Below are 18,250 nucleotides of genomic sequence, written 5' to 3'. Positions count from 1 at the left end.
GGGGAACTAAGATCTCACATTCCGTGTGGCACAGCCAAAAAAAAAAAAGAATCTTTAAAATATTGACTCTTCCTATTTGTTAATATGTTATATGCTCCCATTTATTGTTTCCTTTGTTTACTTTCAATAATATTTGAAGTTGCCTTTGCAAATATTTTTTATTACATCCTGAGGAAGTTGACTTTATTTGATAACATAAATTGTATTTTTATATTTATTTTAAAATTATTTCTGAAATTTGGAAACATAATTGCTTTTTATATATTAATTTTATATCTAGCAACATATTTCTAACAGTTTATCTGTGGTTACTTTTGGATTTTCTAGGTCCTTAACTGTTAATTGTAATAATGACCACTGTATTTCTTTCTTTCCAATACATATAGATTTATAGATTTGTTGAGGTATAATTAACATATAATGAACTTCAGAGACTTAGAGTGTACAATTTGATGAATTCTGACATGTGTGTATACCCTTAAAACTATCACTACAATGAATAATGAACATATCCATCAGCCCACAAAATTTCTGCATGTGTTTTTGTAATTGCTCCCTCATGAGTTTCACACCAACTCCCTTCCCTTTTCTAAGGCAATCATTATTTTGCTTTATGTCACCATAGATTAATTTGCATTTTCTAGAATTTTATATAAATGAATTACACAGTTTATATTATTTTTTGTCTGATTATTTTGGTATTAATCCACGTTGTTGCATGTATCAGTAGTTCATTCTTTTTCATTGCTGAGGGGTATTCCATATACATATCAAAATTTGTTTATCCATTTGTCTGTTGATGGGTACTTGGTTGTTTCCAGATTTGGGTTCTTACAAATAAAGTTGCTATGAACATTTGTGTACAAGTCTTTCTGTGGATATATGCTTTTATTTATTTTGACGAAATACCTGAGAATTAAATGGCTGTTACATGGCTGTTATATGTTTAAAGTTTTTAAAAATCACCATAGTTTTTTTTTTTCAGTACTTATACCATTTTACAGTGTGTGTTCCACTGTCGTTGCATGGGTCGTTCAATAAATTTTAATTAAGTCAATTCAGTTGATAGTGTTTTTCAAGTCTTTTATATAAGTACTGATTTTCCATGTCCTTCTTCTATCACTTATAGAAAGAGCACTGTTGATATCTTCAAATATTTATAAATATGTCTATTTCTCCTTTCATTGCTTTGCATTTTTGTTTTATGTATTTTGAAATTCCAAAAACCTTGTTGACTAGGTAACCTACTTCATCTAATATTACCATAACCACTGCAGCCTGAATGTTTGCATAGTATTGATATACATTTAAAGTATCTTTCTTGTAAACAGTGTATAGTTAAGTTTTTTTTTTTTTAATTTATTCAGTCTGGCAATTTCTGCCTTTTAATTTTTGTGTTTAGACCATTTACATTTAATGTGACTATTAATACAGTTGGATTTAAATCTATCATCTTGCTCTTCGTTTTCTATTTATTGCATGTATTAATCACTTGTTTCCTTTTTCTTCTATTTCTGCCTCCTTTTAGATTGAGTAATTTTATTACTCCATTATATCTCCTTTTTTGGATTATTAGCTGTAATTCTTCTTATTTTGACAAATGATTTAAGATTAATAGTATACATCTTTAACTTACCACAGTCTGCCTTCAAGTAATATTATATGTCACATATAGTATAGACCTTACAACAGTATACTTTATTTCCCTTCTTCCAACCTTCGTGCTATTCATGTTATATATCTTATTTCTTCATTGGTTGAAAATTTTATAATACATTGTTATCACTTTGGCTTTAAATCATTCATTATCTTAAAAAAAGATATTAAAACTAAGAAACATGGTCTTTTATATTTATCTATATATTTACACATTTGGTGCCTTCATTCATTTGTGTAGATACATGGTTTTATGTGGCATCATTTTTCTACGGCCTAAAGAGGTTTCATTATAATTTGCTATAGTGAAGATCTGCTGGCAACTAATTCTGTCAGCTTTTCTTTCTCTCTAAAAGTCCTTAATTGGCTACATTTTTAAAAAGATATTTTCCCTTACATAGGATAAGGATATACAATTCAAGATTGATTGTGGGGTTTCATTTATCTCAGCATTTCAAAGATATTGCTTCATTACCTTAGACTTGAATTATTTTCAACAAGAATTACACTGAAAGTTTTTCTTTGTCCCTCTAAACGTAATGTGTCTTTTTATTTTTCTCTTGGTAATTCTGAGATTTTATTACTTATTTTAAGCAATTTGACTATGCTAAGTTACAGTGTAGTTTTCTGCTTTCTTGAGGAGATTCTTAAAACTATGGGTTTAGAGTTTCCATCAAACGTGGTAAATCTGTAAATCTTTATTTTATTTTATTTTTATTGTTATTATTATTTAAACATCTTTATTGGAGTATAATTGCTTTACAATGGTGGGTTAGTTTCTGCTTTATAACAAAGTGAATCAGCTATACATATACATACATCCCCATATCTCTTCCCTCCTACATCTCCTTCCCTCCCACCCTCCCTACCCCAGCCCTATAGGTGGTCAGAAAGCACTGAGCCGATCTCCCTGTGCTATGCAGCTGTTTCCCACTAGCCATCTATTTTACACTTGGTAGTGTATATATGTCCATGCCACTCTCTCACTTCGTCGCACCTTACCCTTCTCCCTCCCCGTGCCCTCAAGTCCATTCTCTACGTCTGTGTCTTTATTCCTGCCCTACCCTTAGGTTCTTCAGAACCTTTTTTTTCTTTTTTTTAGATTTCATATATATGTGTTAGCATACAGTATTTCTTTTTCCCTTTCTGAGTTACTACACTCTGTATAACAGACTCTAGGTTCATCCACCTCACTACAAATAACTCAATTTCATTTGTTTTTATGGCTGAGTAATATTCCATTGTATATATATGCCACATCTTATTTATCCATTCACCTGTCGATGGACACTTAGGTTGTTTCCATGTCCTGGCTATTGTAAATAGAGCTGCAATGAACATTGTGGTACATGACTCTTTTTGAATTATGGTTTTCTCAGGGTATATGCCCAGTAGTGGGATTGCTGGGTCATATGGTAGTTCTATTTTTAGTTTTTTAAGGAACCTCCATACTGTTCTCCATAGTGGCTGTATCAATGCACATTCCCACCAACAGTGTAAGAGGTTTTCCTTCTCTCCACAGCCTCTCCAGCATTTATTGTTTGTAGATCTTTTGATGATGACCATTCTGACCAGTGTGAGATAATATCTCATTGTAGTTTTGATTTGCATTTCTCTAATTCTTAATGATGTTGAGCATTCTTACATGTGTTTGTCGGCAATCTGTATATCATCTTTGGAGAAATGTCTACTTAGGTCTTCTGCCCATTTTTGGATTGGGTTGTTTGTGTTCTCGATACTGAGCTGCATGAGCTGCTTGTAAATTTTGGAGATTAATCCTTTGTCAGTTGCTTCATTTGCAAATATTTTCTCCAATTCTGAGGGTTGTCTTTTCATCTTGTTTATGGTTTTTTACTGTGCAAAAGCTTTTAAGCTTCATTAGGTCCCATTTGTTTATTTTTGTTTTTATTTCCATTTCTCTAGGAGGTGGGTCATAAAGGATCTTGCTGTGATTTATGTCAGAGTGTTCTGCCTATGTTTCCTCTAAGAGTTTGATAGTGTCTGGCCTTACACTTAGGTCTCTAATTCATTTTGAGTTTATTCTTGTGTATGGTGTTAGGGAGTGTTCTAATTTCATTCTTTTACATGTAGCTCTCCAGTTTTCCTAGCACCACTTATTGAAGAAGCTGTCTTTTCTCCACTGTATATTCTTGCCTCCTTTATCAAAGATAAGGTGATCATAGGCGAGTGGATTTATCTCTGGGCTTCCTATCCTGTTCCATTGATCTATATTTCTGGTTTTGTGCCAGTACCATACTGTCTTGATTACAGTAGCTTTGTAGTACAGTCTGAAGTCTGGGAGCCTGATTCCTCCAGCTCCGTTTTTTTTTTCTCAAGGTTGCTTTGGCTATTTGGGGTCTTTTGTTTTTCCATACAAATTGTGAAATTTTTTGTTCTAGTTCTTTGAAAAATGCCAGTGGTAGTTTGATATGGATTGCATTGAATCTGTAGATTGCTTTGGGTAGTACAGTCATTTTCAAAATGTTGATTCTTGCAATCCAAGAACATGGTATATCTCTCCATCTGTTTGTATCATCTTTAATTTCTTTCATCAGTGTGTTATAGTTTTCTGCATACAGGTCTTTTGTCTCCTTAGGTAGGTGTATTCCTAGGTATGTTATTCTTTTTGTTGCAATGGTAAATAGGAGTGTTCTCTTAATTTCACTTTCAGATTTTTCATCATTAGTGTACAGGAATGCAAGAGATTTCTGTGCATTAATTTTGTATCCTGCTACTTTACCAAATTCATTTATTAGCTCTAGTAGTTTTCTGGTAGCATCTTTAGGATTCTCTGTGTATAGTATCATGTTATCTGCAAAGAGTGACAGCTTTATTTCTTCTTTTCCCATTTGGATTCCTTTTATTTCTTTCTCTTCTCTAATTGCTGTGGCTGAGATTTCCAAAACAATGTTGAATACCAGTGGGGAGAGTGGCAAACCTTATCTTCTTCCTGATCTTAGTGGAAATGGTTTCAGTTTTTCACCACTGAGGACGATGTTGGCTGTGGGTTTGTCATATATGGCCTTTATTATGTTGAGGTAAGTTCCCTCTATGCCTACTTTCTTGAGGGTTTTTTTTGTTTGTTTGTTTGTTTGAGCTACGCGGGCCTCTCACTGTTGTGGACTCTCCTTGCGGAGCACAGGCTCTGGACCCGCAGGCTCAGCGGCCACAGCTCACGGGCCCAGCCGCTCTGCAGCATGTGGGATCTTCCCAGACTGGGGCACGAAGCCATGTCCTCTGCATCGGCAGGCAGACTCTGAACCACTGCGCCACCAGGGAAGCCCTCTTGAGGGTTTTTATAATAATGAGTGTTGAATTTTGTTGAAAGCTTTTTCTGCATCTACTGAGATGATCATATGGTTTTTTCCTTCAATTTGTTAATAGGGTGTATCACATTGATTGATTTGTGTATACTGAAGAATCCTTGCATTACTGGGATAAACCCCACTTCATCATGGTGTATGATCCTTTTAATGTGTGTTGGATTCTGTTTGCTAGTAGTTTGTTGAGGATTTTTGCATCTATGTTCATCAGTGATATTAGCCTGTTGTTTTCTTTCTTTGTGACATCTTGTCTGGTTTTGTTATCAGGGTGATGGTGGCCTCGTAGAATGAGTTTGGGAGTATTCCTCCCTTTGCTATATTTTGGAAGGTTTGAGTATGATAGGTGTTAGCTCTTCTCTAAATGTTTGATAGAATTCGCCTGTGAAGCCATCTGGTCCTGGGCTTTTGTTTGTTGGAAGATTTTTAATCACAGTTTCAATTTCAGTGCTTGTGATTGGTCTGTTTATATTTTCTATTTCTTCCTGCTTCAGTCTCGGAAGGTTGTGATTTTCTAAGAATTGGTTCATATCTTCCAGGGTGTCCATTTTATTGGCATAGAGTTTCTTGTAGTAATCTCTCATGATCCTTTGTATTTCGCAGTGTCAGTTGTTACTTCTCCTTTTTCACTTATAATTCTGTTGATTTGAGTCTTCTCCCTTTTTTTCTTGGTGAGTCTTGCTAATGGTTTATCAATTTTGTTTATCTTCTCAAAGAATCAGTTTTTAGTTTTATTGATCTTTGCTATTCTTTCCTTCATTTCTTTTTAATTTATTTCTGATCTGATCTTTATGATATTTTCCTTCTGCTAACTTAGGGGTTTTGTTTTGTTCTTCTTTCTCTAATTGATTTAGGTGTAAGGTTAAGTTGTTTATTTGAGATGTTTCTTGTTTCTTAAGGTGGGATCGTACTGCTACAAACTTCCCTCTTAGAACTGCTTTTGCTGCATCCCATAGGCTTTGGGTCACTGTGTTTTCATTGTCATTTGTTTCTAGGTATTTTTTTATTTCCTCTTTGATTTCTTCAGTGATCTCTTGGTTATTAAGTAGTGTATTGTTTAGCCTCTATGTGTTTTCAGTTTTTACAATTTTTTTTCCTGTAATTGATATCTAGTCTCATAGCATTGTGGTCAGAAAAGATACTTGATAGAATTTCAATTTTCTTAAATTTACCAAGGCTTGATTTGTGACCCAAGATATGATGTATCCTGGACAATGTTCCATGAGCACTTGAGAAGAAAGCATATTCTGTTCTTATTGGATGGAATGTCCTATAAATATCAATTAAGTCCATCTTGTTTAATGTATCATTTTAAGCTGTGTTTCCTTATTTATTTTCATTTTGGATGATCTGTCCATTGGTGAAAGTGGGGTGGTAAAGTCCCCTACTATTATCATGTTACTGTTGATTTCCCCTTTTATGACTGTTAGTATTTGCCTTATGTATTGAGGTGCTCCTATGTTGGGTGCATAAATATTTACAACTGTTATACCTTCTTCTTGGATTGATCCATTGATCATTATGTAGTGTCCTTCTCTGTCCTTCTTTGTCTCTGGTAATAGTCTTTGTTTTAATGTCTGTTTTGTCTGATATGAGAATTGTTACTCCAGTTTTCCTCTGATTTCCATTTGCATGGAATATCTATTTCCATCCCCTCACTTTCAGTCTGTGTGTGTCCCTAGGTCTGAATTGGGTCTCTTGTAGACAGCATATATATGGGTCTTGTTTTTGTATGTATTCAGCCCGTCTATGTCTTTTGGTTGGAGCATTTAATCCATTTACATTTAAGGTAAGTATCAATATGTATGTTCCTATTACCATTTTCTTAATTGCTTGGGTTTTTTATTGTAGGTCTTTTCCTTCTCTTATGTTTCCTGCCTAAAGAAGTTCCTTTAGCATTTCTGGTGAAGCTGATTTGGTAGTGCTGAATTCTCTTACCTTTTGGTTGTCTGTAAAGTTTTTAATTTCTCCGTCGAATCTGAATGAGATCCTTGGTAGGTAGAGTAATCTTGGTTGTACGTTTTCTCCTTCAACACTTTAAATATGTCCTGCCACTCCCTTGTGGCTTGCAGAGTTTCTGCTGAAAGATCAGCTGTTAACCTTATGGGGATTCCCTTGTATGTTATTTGTTGCTTTTCCCTTGCTGCTTTTAATATGTTTTCTTTGTATTTAATTTTTGATAGTTTGATTAATATGTGTCTTGGCGTGTTTCTCCTTGCATTTATCCTGTATGGGACTCTCTGTGCTTTTTGGCCTTGATTAACTATTTCCTTTCTGATATTAGGGAAGTTTTCAACTATAATCTCTTCAAATATTTTATCAGACCCTTTCTTTTTCTCTTCTTCTTTTGGGACCCTTATAATTCAAATATTGGTGTGTTTAATATTGTCTCAGAGGTCTCTGACACTGTTCTCAATTCTTCTCACTCTTTTTTCTTTATTCTGCTCTGCAGTAGTTATTTCCACTATTTTATCTTCTAGGTCACTTACCCATTCTTCTGCCTCAGTTATTCTGCTATTGATTCCTTCTAGAGAACTTTTTCATTTATTGTGTTGTTCATCATTGTTTGTTTGCTCTTTAGTTCTTCTAGGTCCTTGTTAAATGTTTCTTTTATTTTCTCCATTCTATTTCTAAGATTTTGGATCATCTTTACTATCATTATTCTGAATTTTTTTTCAGGTAGACTGCCTATTTCCTCTTCATTTCTTAGGTCTGGTGGGTCTTTACCTTGTTCCTTTATCTGCTGTGTGTTTCTCTGTTTTCCCATTTTGCTTAACTTACTGTGTTTGGGGGTCTCCTTTTTGCAGGCTGCAGGTTTGTAGTTCCTGTTGTTTTTGGTGTCTGCCCCCAGTGGCTAAGGTTTGTTCAGTGGCTTGTGTAGGCTTCCTGCTGGAGGAGACTAGTGTCTGTGTTCTGGTGGATGAGGTTGGATCTTATCTTTCTGGTGGACACGTCCACGTCTGGTGGTGCTGGGAGGGATTGGGGCACTGGGAAGCCGTAAATATTTCTTAAAATTTCCTCTATCACCTCCTTCCACCCTCATTGGGATCTCTAGTTACACCAAGGTTACTTGAAGATGTCCCATAGATCCTGATGCTCTTCCACTGTTTTTTTTAGTCTTTTATCTCCTGTATCACTTTAGTTTCTGTTACTATTCTACATTTTCTTCTACAATGCCTTATCTGCATTTACTCTTACCCTGTGCATTTCGCATCTCAGAAATTTTATTTTTCACCTCTAGGTGTTTGATTTGTTATTTTTAAAATACATATTCGCATTTCCTAATCATGCACAATCTTTCCCCATCATCTAAATATATGGAATATAATTATAAAAATTGTTTTAATGTCCATGTCTATTATTTACCTTACATGTCTCCTCTGTTTCTGTTTTTACTGATTGATTTTTCACCACATTATGAATCAGATTTTCCAGCTTCTTCCCTGGTAATTTTTGGTTGGATGACAGACATTGAATGCTGAAATTTTTGTATTTCTATACATTTCCTTGGGCTTTGTTCTGAAACACAGCTAATTTGTCTGGCGATAGATTGATATTTTTCAAGGCTAGATTTTGAGATTTGTTAGACAGGACCAGAACAGCTTTTATTCTAGGCTTTTTCCCAATTATAGAGATGAAATCGTTCTGATGACTCTATCCAGCATCCTACTAATAGGAACAGAATCCATTCCCAGGCCTGTGTGAACTCCAAGGATTGCTCTTTCTGCTTTGGCAGTCCCAGGTAGGTTGTACACATATATGCTTATTAGTACTCAGCTGACTATTTAGAGCCCATTACAGACTTCTGGAGTTCTCTGTGCAGCTCTCCAGACTTCTGCTTTGCAAACTCTACAAGCCTGGCCTCTCTGCCCTCCCTGTCCTCCCAGTTCTGTCCCCTCAACTCAGGGAGACTGCTGAGACCTATCTCGGTTTTCTCTCCCTACATTCTCAAGGTCACAAACTGTGGTAATTGTAGAACTCACCTTGTTGTTTTCCCCTTTCTGATAGATCGATATCTTCCATTGCCCAATCATCGCTGTCTGAAAACTGTTTTTTCATACATTTTGCTGGAAGCAGAATTCTAACCCTTTTATCGTTATTCCCTTTCCTGCCTCATTTCACTGCTAAGCAAGAATACAATATTGGATTCAGTTCATTATTGATATAAGAGACTTAAGAGCAGACATTGTTGTCTTGTTCTATTCTCTAAGGGAAAGCTCCAGATAGTCCACTATTTAGTATGATTTTTGTGGTAGAATTTTGTGATATTCTTTTTCAGCTAAGGTAGTTTTTTCTATTCCTAGTTTCATCCTGAATATTTTAACTTTTCTCATGTGCTTTTTCTGCTTCCATTGAGATAACAATATAGTTTTTACTACCTTATTCTGTTACTGCAGTGAATTGAATATTAAAACAATCTTACACTCCTGGAATATATCCAACCTGATCTTGATGTAGTATTTTTCCATATTTCATTGGTTTTGATTGCTAATACTGTATCTAAATACTTTTACAGCTAAATAAATGAGAGAGAATGACCTGTAATTTTCTTTCTTCTAATGTCCTTGTCAGGTTTTGAGATCAAGATTTTGCTGGCCTTGGAAAATAAATTTTTCTATTCTCTGAAAGAATTTTCATAATATTATACAATATCTTTCTTTGATATATTGTAGAAGTCACCAATTAAACCATCTGAGCCAGTAATTTCTTTGGGAAGATTTTCAAATATAGATTTGATTACTTTAATAGCTATGAAAACTTCAGATTATCTATTTCACATTGTTTCCATTTGGGGTAACTTTATTTTTAGCCTAAGAATTTGTGTATTTCTCTACATTTTTATTTTTATGGCATAGGGGTTTTTTTCCCATTATTTCCTCATATTATGTTTATATTACCTGTAAGGTCTGTAATGATACTCACCTTTTCTAAAATTCCTGTTATTGGTAAATTGTATTTCTTCAGATTTCTTGATAGGTAATATTACCAGATTAATTTCACTAGTGTTTTCCAAGAAACAACATTTGGCTTAGTTGGTTTTCTCTATTTCATATTTACTTTCTAGTCATTAATTTCTATTCTCATATTTACTATTTTTGTCTTCCTACATTGTTCACATTTAATTTACTTATAGTTTTCTGACTTCTTGAGATGGAATCTTAGAGACTAATTTTCAGCCTAAGTGTATCTGGTGGACCCCATCAATGCCTTGCTCAAATCCTCTTGTATTCATTTTACCAGTGCTATATACCCATCTCCTTGTTTCTATCTTCTTTGTTGCTGACCATGGATAGCTATAATCTTTCCCTGAGTATTACCCTCAGGATACTGAAACTACCTCATCCATGAAGATCCATAAGTGCCCAGGAGCTTAAGTCCCTCTTGTATGGTACATAGATTCCCTCAAGTACCTTTTACCAGTGCCTTTGAATCTCCCAGTTTCTGGCTTGCAGTTGAGACCATCCTCAAAGAATTCCCTTTGGAATACTTAAGCCACGTTGACTATTTGGAGAGGTTGAAGTGCCTAGAAGTTTACACGTTCCTGGAACAGACTAGTCAATTGCTAACTGATTCAGAGGTCCAGAAGCCTTCTCTCTGGCTTCCAGAGGAGACTCACACTGAGACGAAGTTTTCTCTCTAGAGTTCTTCACAGGATCAGACTGAGGTTGAGTTTATAGAGGAAATCACATATTTTGTGGCTTTTTACATTTCAGCAACCTGCTTTCTCACTCACTCCTTTATCAGTTTCTCTCTGGAGCATTTCCCAATACATCCTTGACTTAGGGAGAGCTTCTGGGAAAATCAAACCTAATACATACTGCACATTTTCCTCTAAGCACTGCTTTAGCTGGATAACACTAATTTGATATATATTTGAATTTTATTATCACTTAGCTCAAAATGTTTTCAAATTTTCATTATAATTACATTTTTACCCCTGGATTATTTAGAATTATGTTGCCTAATTTCTAAATATGTGGAAATTTTCATGATATCTCTATTACTGATTCCTAGTTTATTTCCAGTGTGATCAGAGAAAACATTCTGTATGATTTCATTTTTTTTTAGGACTTTGGTATATGTTCCATATCTACATCACTCTTTTTTAGTTTGGGGTGCAATATTATGTGTGTTGGGTATGTGTGTTCATGAGCACATATATTTGTTAATCATGTTATTCAAATCTTCTATTTTGTTTTTGTCTGCTTCCATGAGTTACTGAGAGACTTGTATTCAGAATCCTTGGTTATGCTTGTAGATTTGTCTATTTATTCAAATCTGTCAATCTTTCTATATAATTTGAAGGGAGGTTAGTATTAGATGCATTAAAATTTACAATTGCAATATAAATAATCTATCCTGGTAGACAGATCCCTTTATCATTGTGAAGTATGTTATTTATATTAATACTTTTTTTCTTAAATTCTTTGATAATCATTTGACTACACTGGGTTTTTGGTTACTCTTTACATGCAATAAAATTTTTCATGATTTTACTTTCAATTTTCGTGTATCCTTATATTTGTTTCTCTTATAAACAGCATGACTTATATTTTGTTTCTATATTTATTTCAGAAATCTTTACTGGAAAAAAATTGTTTTAATGTGGACATCTCTCCAGGTTATCTAATTCTAGCCTTTTGTTATCTTTGAGCTATTTCGTAAATTGATAAATTTGTATATATGCAAATGATGTCTGGTTTGGTGGAGATTTATCTATCCTCCCATACTGAGGAAAAAAGTTTCCCACTATATACATATTCATTTTATTATTCCTGATTTATAAATATGCCTGTTCTTAGAATTCTCTTTTGAACTGGTTATAACATATGCCAAGTTTACTCATGAATCTGAGTTAAACTCTTTAATAATAAGTGTTTATTTTTATTTCTATATTAGACTCATGAATAATTTGCTATGAGAATTATCTATTATCATCTTCACATTAAATTTAGACCATTTGCATTTAATGTGATTTCTACTTAAGTTTAAATCTACTATCTTACAAATGTTTTCTATTTCTCCCCCCTATTTTCCTTTTTTTTTTTTTTTGATTAATTGCTGTTTTCAGCACTTTTAAAATCCTCATTCACTTTTCTTTTAATTGGGGTACAGTTTTACAATGTTGTGTTAGTTTCTACTGTACAGTGAAGTGTACTCCCATGCTGTATAGCACAGGAATTCCCTGTCCTATACAGCATGTTCTCATTAGTTACCTATTGTATACATATTAGTGTACATATGTCAATCCCAATCTCCCAGTTCATCCCACCCCCCACCCTCCCCCCCGTTTCCCCCCTTGGTGTCCATACATTTGTTCTCTACATCTGTGTTTCTATTTCTGCCTTGCAAATTGGTTCATCTGTACCATTTTTCTAGATTCCACATATATGCCTTAATATATGGTATTTGTTTTCCTCTTTCCTACTTACTTCACTGTATGACAGTCTAGGTCCATCCACGTCTCTACAAATGACCCAGTTTCATTCCTTTTTATGGCTGAGTAATATTCCATTGTATATATGTACCAAATCTTCTTTATCCATCCTTCTATTGATGGACATGTCCTGGCTATTAAATGTCCATGTCCTTGCATGTCCTGGCTATTAAAAATAGTGCTACAGTGAACATTGGGGTGCATGTGTCTTCCTGAATTATGGTTTTCTCTGGGTATATGCCCAGTAGTGGGATTTCTGGGTCATATGGTAATTCTATTTTTAATTTTTAAGGAACCTCCATACTGTTCTCCATAGCGGCTGTATCAATTTACATTCCCACCAACAGTGCAAGAGGGTTCCCTTTTCTCTACCCCCTCTCCAGAATTTATTGTTTGTAGATTTTTTGATGATGTCCATTCTAACTGGTGTGAGGTGATACCTCATTGTAGTTTTGATTTGCATTTCTCTAATAACTAGTGATGTTGAGCATCTTTTCATGTGACTCTTGGCCAGCTATATGTCTTCTTTGGAGAAACGTCTATTTAGGTCTTCTGCCCAATTTTTGATCGGGTTGTTTGTTTTTTTGATATTGAGCTGCATGAGCTGTTTATATATTTTGGAGATTAATCCTTTGTCCATTGATTTTTTTGCAAATATTTTCTCCCATTCTGAGTGTTGTCTTTTTGTCTTGTTTATGGTTGACTTTGCTGTGCAAAAGCTTTTAATTTTCATTAGGTCCCATTTGTTTATTCTTGGTTTTATTTCCATTACTCTAGGAGGTGGGTCAAAAAAGATCTTGCTGTGATCTCATTCACTTTTTAAGTATGCATTTTGTTTTCTTGATGAATATCTGTATGTATTACAACACACATTCTATTTTTGTTTCTTCTCTGACAATGGTAGTGTTTTGATAACTTTCTCTCTCTTTACCTCCCTCCCACATTGTATGTATTCTGATCCTCTATTTGAATTCTACATATATTTAAACCCCTGAAATAATAATCATCAGTGTTTTACAAAACATTTATTTGGATTTCCCCATTTATCATTTTTCATGCATCTTCCTTTATTTATTTATTCTTATATTAAATCATTTTGCTTCTGCCTGAATAACTTTCTTTAGTAATTTTTTAGTACCTATATACTGATACAGAAGTCTCTAAATTGTTGTTAGTCTGGAAAAGCCTTTCCTTTACTTTGCCTTTATTCTTGAAGGATATTTTAGGAGGCTGGCAGTTTCTCTCAGCACCTTAAAGATGTAATTTTACTGTCTTATTTTCTCCTTTATTTCTGTTGAGAAATCAGCTCTCTTGTTGTTTATTCTTGGGAAATAATACACTTTTACCCTGGCTGCATTTAAGATTTGTGTTTGGTTTATAAAAGTTTGACAGTGGTATACTGAAGTGTAATAATTTATATTTATCCTGCTTGGGTTTCAAAGAAATTCTTGAATAGCTTAATATCCATATTAGTCGGTGTTCTCCAGGACAAATAGGATTGTGTATGTGTGTAAAACAAATTTGGTTCATGCTGTGATTATGGAGGCTGAGAATTCCCAAGATCTGTATATAGTTGGCAAGCTAAAGACTCAGGAGAGACAATGTGTAGTTCTAGTCTGAGTCCAAAGACCTGAGAACCAGGAGTGCTGATGGGATAAGTTCCAGTCTGAAAGCTGGCCAACTCAAGAACCAAGAACTCATGTTTCAGTCTGAGTCTGAAGGCCAAAAAAATACCAGTGTTCCAACTCAAGCCATTAGGCAGGAGGAGATCCCGCTTACTAAGACTTTTTGCTCTATTCAGGCCTTCAGTTGATTAGATGAGGTCTTCTCACATTAGGGGGAGCAATCTGCTTTACTCAGTCCACCAATTCAAAGGTGGAAAACCCTCACAGACATATCCAGAATAATGACTGACCAAATGTCTGGGCACTCCATGGCCCAGTCAAGTTGACACATAAAATTAACCATGATAATATCTATTGCCAATTTTGGAAAATATTCATCACTATGTCTTCAAATATTGCTTCTGCCCATTCTCCTTTCTCTCATTCTGGAACCTCCAAAATACCAATGCTTTATCTTTTTATCATGTCTCATAAGCTCTTTTTACATACTCGGCATTCTTTTTATTCTCTGTACTTCAGAATAGATAGTTCCTACTGACATATTTTTCAGTTCACTAATCTTCTTTTTCACTATGTTTAATTTGCTATTATATATTTATATATGTATTAAATTCTTAATAAAATCTATTGTATTTTCTTCAGTTCTAGAATGTCCAATATATTCCATTTTATATATTCCAGCTTCTTGGTGACATTTTCAATTTTGTGATAGATTTTCTAGGGCACTTTAATCTCAGTTATTTTAAAGTCCATGTATAATTATTCCAATATTTGGATTATTTGGTGGAGTAATTTGTTTTCCTTTTCCTCTGATTTTTATTTTATAATTTGCCTTTCTTTTGGCAGTGTTGATATTTTTATATTTTATTATATGGCAGTCCTTGTGTGTAAAAAATTAATCAGGTTCTAACTGATATAGTCTCTTTCCATAAGAAAAAAATACATACTTCTGATTTATTGCAGGCAGTCTGAGTAAGAAAAGATGACCTTCATCCAGTTGGGGACTGAGCTAGTTTGAAGATTTTTTTCAGTCCTTTGTGAAAGCTGGTGTATTTCCAGGTCACTCTTGCTCTCAGGCTGTGAAACTTTCAGGTTCCCAAATGTACTACCCAGGACCTCTTCTCTTCGATACTCTCTGTTCTACAATATTTGTCTCATCAGTTTATGAGACGTCTGAAAATCTGTGCAGTTACTTATCCATTAAATGCCTCTTTTGTTTAACTTCTTGGTCTCTCACCTCTGTATGACATGAATTGGCAAATAATTTTAAAAGAAAAAGGGACTAAATACCAGGCTTATTTCAATTTATTTCCCTTTCTTCACATTCTGGCTAACTTGCTAGTCAGATTTTGTTTTGTTTTTGTTTTCTCATCTTTTCTAGTTGTTCTCAGTGGTGTAGTTGCTCACCAACAAGCTATTTTACCATTATTGGAAATATAATCACTCTAAACTACTACCCTCCTCCTCTACATGCATTGTACTTTCTTTTGTACATGAAAACACATTCCCTAAGATTTTTGTACTTGCCTCATTTGTTTTCCCTTGGATCAACAAGCTTAAATCTTAAACCTGAAATATGTCAACAATAAAAATTAAAAATGTAAACACCATCTTTTGTGTACTTTGAGTGTTGAACTCTCTAGATCTCAAAAATACATTGTTATAGACACAGATCACTTACTAAAAAAGGACCTCAATATAGGGCTTCCCTGGTGGCACAGTGGTTGAGAGTCCGCCTACCGATGCAGGCGACACAGGTTCGTGCCCCAGTCTGGGAAGATCCCACATGCCGTGGAGCGGCTGGGCCCGTGAGCCATGGCAGCTGGGCCTGCATGTCCAGAGCCTGTGCTCTGCAAGGGGAGAGGCCACAGCAGTGAGAGGCCTGCGTACCACAAATATATATATATATATATATATATATATATATATATATATAAAATAAATAAATAAATAAAATAAAAAAGGACCTCAATATAATTCTGTACTTACAGATGCTCCGCTTTAAACTTTAAATCTAACCATCAGATGTTCATGTGATTTCCTCAAAACATAGGCATATCTTGTATAGTAAAAATTATTAGAGAAAGCTGGAAAAGAGTATAAATACTATGTTGTGTATTTCAGGAAGTGAGATGGATAAGATGGATATGTGCTCAAATCCTGGCTTGACCACTTATTACTTATGTGATGTAGGATTTTAAATCCTTACTCCTCAATTTCCTCTTCTGTTAATTCAGTCATTAATACATATGTAACAACATATGCAACATATGTAATAACATATGTAATATGCACAACACGTGTGACATGCGCAAAACATGTTACATATATGATAACATATATAACACATGCAAGAACACGTTTAACGTGTAGTGACATATGTAATAACATATATGTAACATGAGGCTTTTGTAAGTTTAAATGAAAATATAGGTATAAAATGTGTAACAAAATTTGCTTGACTCAAACTGCTCAATCAATATTAGTCACTTATTCATATTCTTTGAAAATAATTTTTCATGCTAAGTAAAAGTATCTAGCAATAAATTAGAATTACACTAGAATTCTGGGTTTTTAAGTCATAAGGGAATAGATTATTTTAGGTTAAATATCTACATTTTTTTAAAGGTGATGAAAATTTTTACATATAAAACAAAACGAAGTATAGAGGAGAAATGATTTGAGGCTCAAAAGAATTCCTTTATAGGAAGGAAAAATATTAAATAGCTAAAGTTTTTACTAGAGAACCTTTGTACTTAAGGTTAGGTTAATTGACAAGAGTAAGTAATAGGGTCATAAAGGCATATAAAAATTAGGAGTAGTTGAAAGTAAACCTTTAAATTGTTATGAGATTTTAAAGTATATTTTAAAAATAGATTTTAAGTAGCATAAAACCTTGCAAATTAAAGCAAAACTGATTCTAATGTTGTGTTCAGAGAATCATGATAGCTTAGAACTGTAAGGGGTGGTATTTAAAAGATGGTATTTAAAAGATTATCAGACCTAGAAAGGTTAAGTAACTTTCCAAGGTTACACACATACAAAGGCTGAGATAATAAGAAATTGGAATCTGTGTTGAATACCTTTGATCTACCTCTTCAGTTGCACTCTCCATTCTTGTGTAATCTGAACTGTGGTCTGAAAGACTTCTTGTTGACTTCACCCAATGGGCAACATTATCAGGAGATTAGAGGGAGGCAAGAGAGTGAGGTCAATGTATATAATCCTTGTATCACCTCCCTCCATGGTCACTCTGAGCTGATCCTATTGTTTGCTTAAGGTTATATTTTATTTATATATTGTTTGTCAGGCAGTCCTCACAACATAGCTGTTAAAAGCTGCTGTTACAAGCCTCAGGGTATTGCACTATCCCTGTGGTTTACCTCTGTTCTTCCCTTTATTAAGCTTTTTTCAAATTACCCAGTTGCATGCTCCATCTTTTTTCTGTTTGGACCCTGATACACACAGAAAGTCTTTAACTGGAAGCTCAGAACTTTGTGGTTTTTTACTAAACATTTTATGCTTCTCAATACAATCATGATTGTTTCTTCCTGAAAAGTTATTGATTTACTACACAGATTACATAGAATGTTCTGATCCTCAAGTATGTTTATAAGGCCAATCACTCTTGCATATGTCACATATTCCTACTTTGTTTCTTAACATGTAGTTTTAATTGTGAAAGTAAATTTATGTAAATAGATATTTTAGGATAATAATTACATAATGCCAAACATTTTCAAAACCCTGAGAAAAACAATGTATCCAAAACAGTCCAGTGAAATGTTCTTGCCAATGGATTTATATTATATTATTTGTTACTTTATTTGTATATACTTTTTTGTAATTAAAGTTCTTCAGTGCATTGGGGCAGATTTACATAGAAAAATGCAAGTAAATGAACACGCAATAGCTATATGTGCCAACCACATTAACTGGCAGTAGAGAAGAATAAGCATAGTCACTTACCAAGAGTACCTTTCACCCCATCTCCTATCCCACCACTTTTTGAAAAGAATGTTTTATGTTCTCACCATTACTAAGACATCTTCTAATGGCAAATTTAAACTCTTTATAGAGCCAGATTTTCATGATTGTTTCAGTACATTTACTAACTTTAAAATTGTGTTTTATTTACTCCTTACTCCCTGTCTTGAAGTTGTATTTTAGTTCATAAACATGCAGTCTCCATGGTGACTCAGAAGAGAAAG

This window comes from Phocoena phocoena, chromosome 7, assembly GCF_963924675.1.
Source record: "Phocoena phocoena chromosome 7, mPhoPho1.1, whole genome shotgun sequence".
Lineage (NCBI taxonomy): Eukaryota > Metazoa > Chordata > Mammalia > Artiodactyla > Phocoenidae > Phocoena > Phocoena phocoena.
This window is presented reverse-complemented; position numbering follows the sequence as displayed.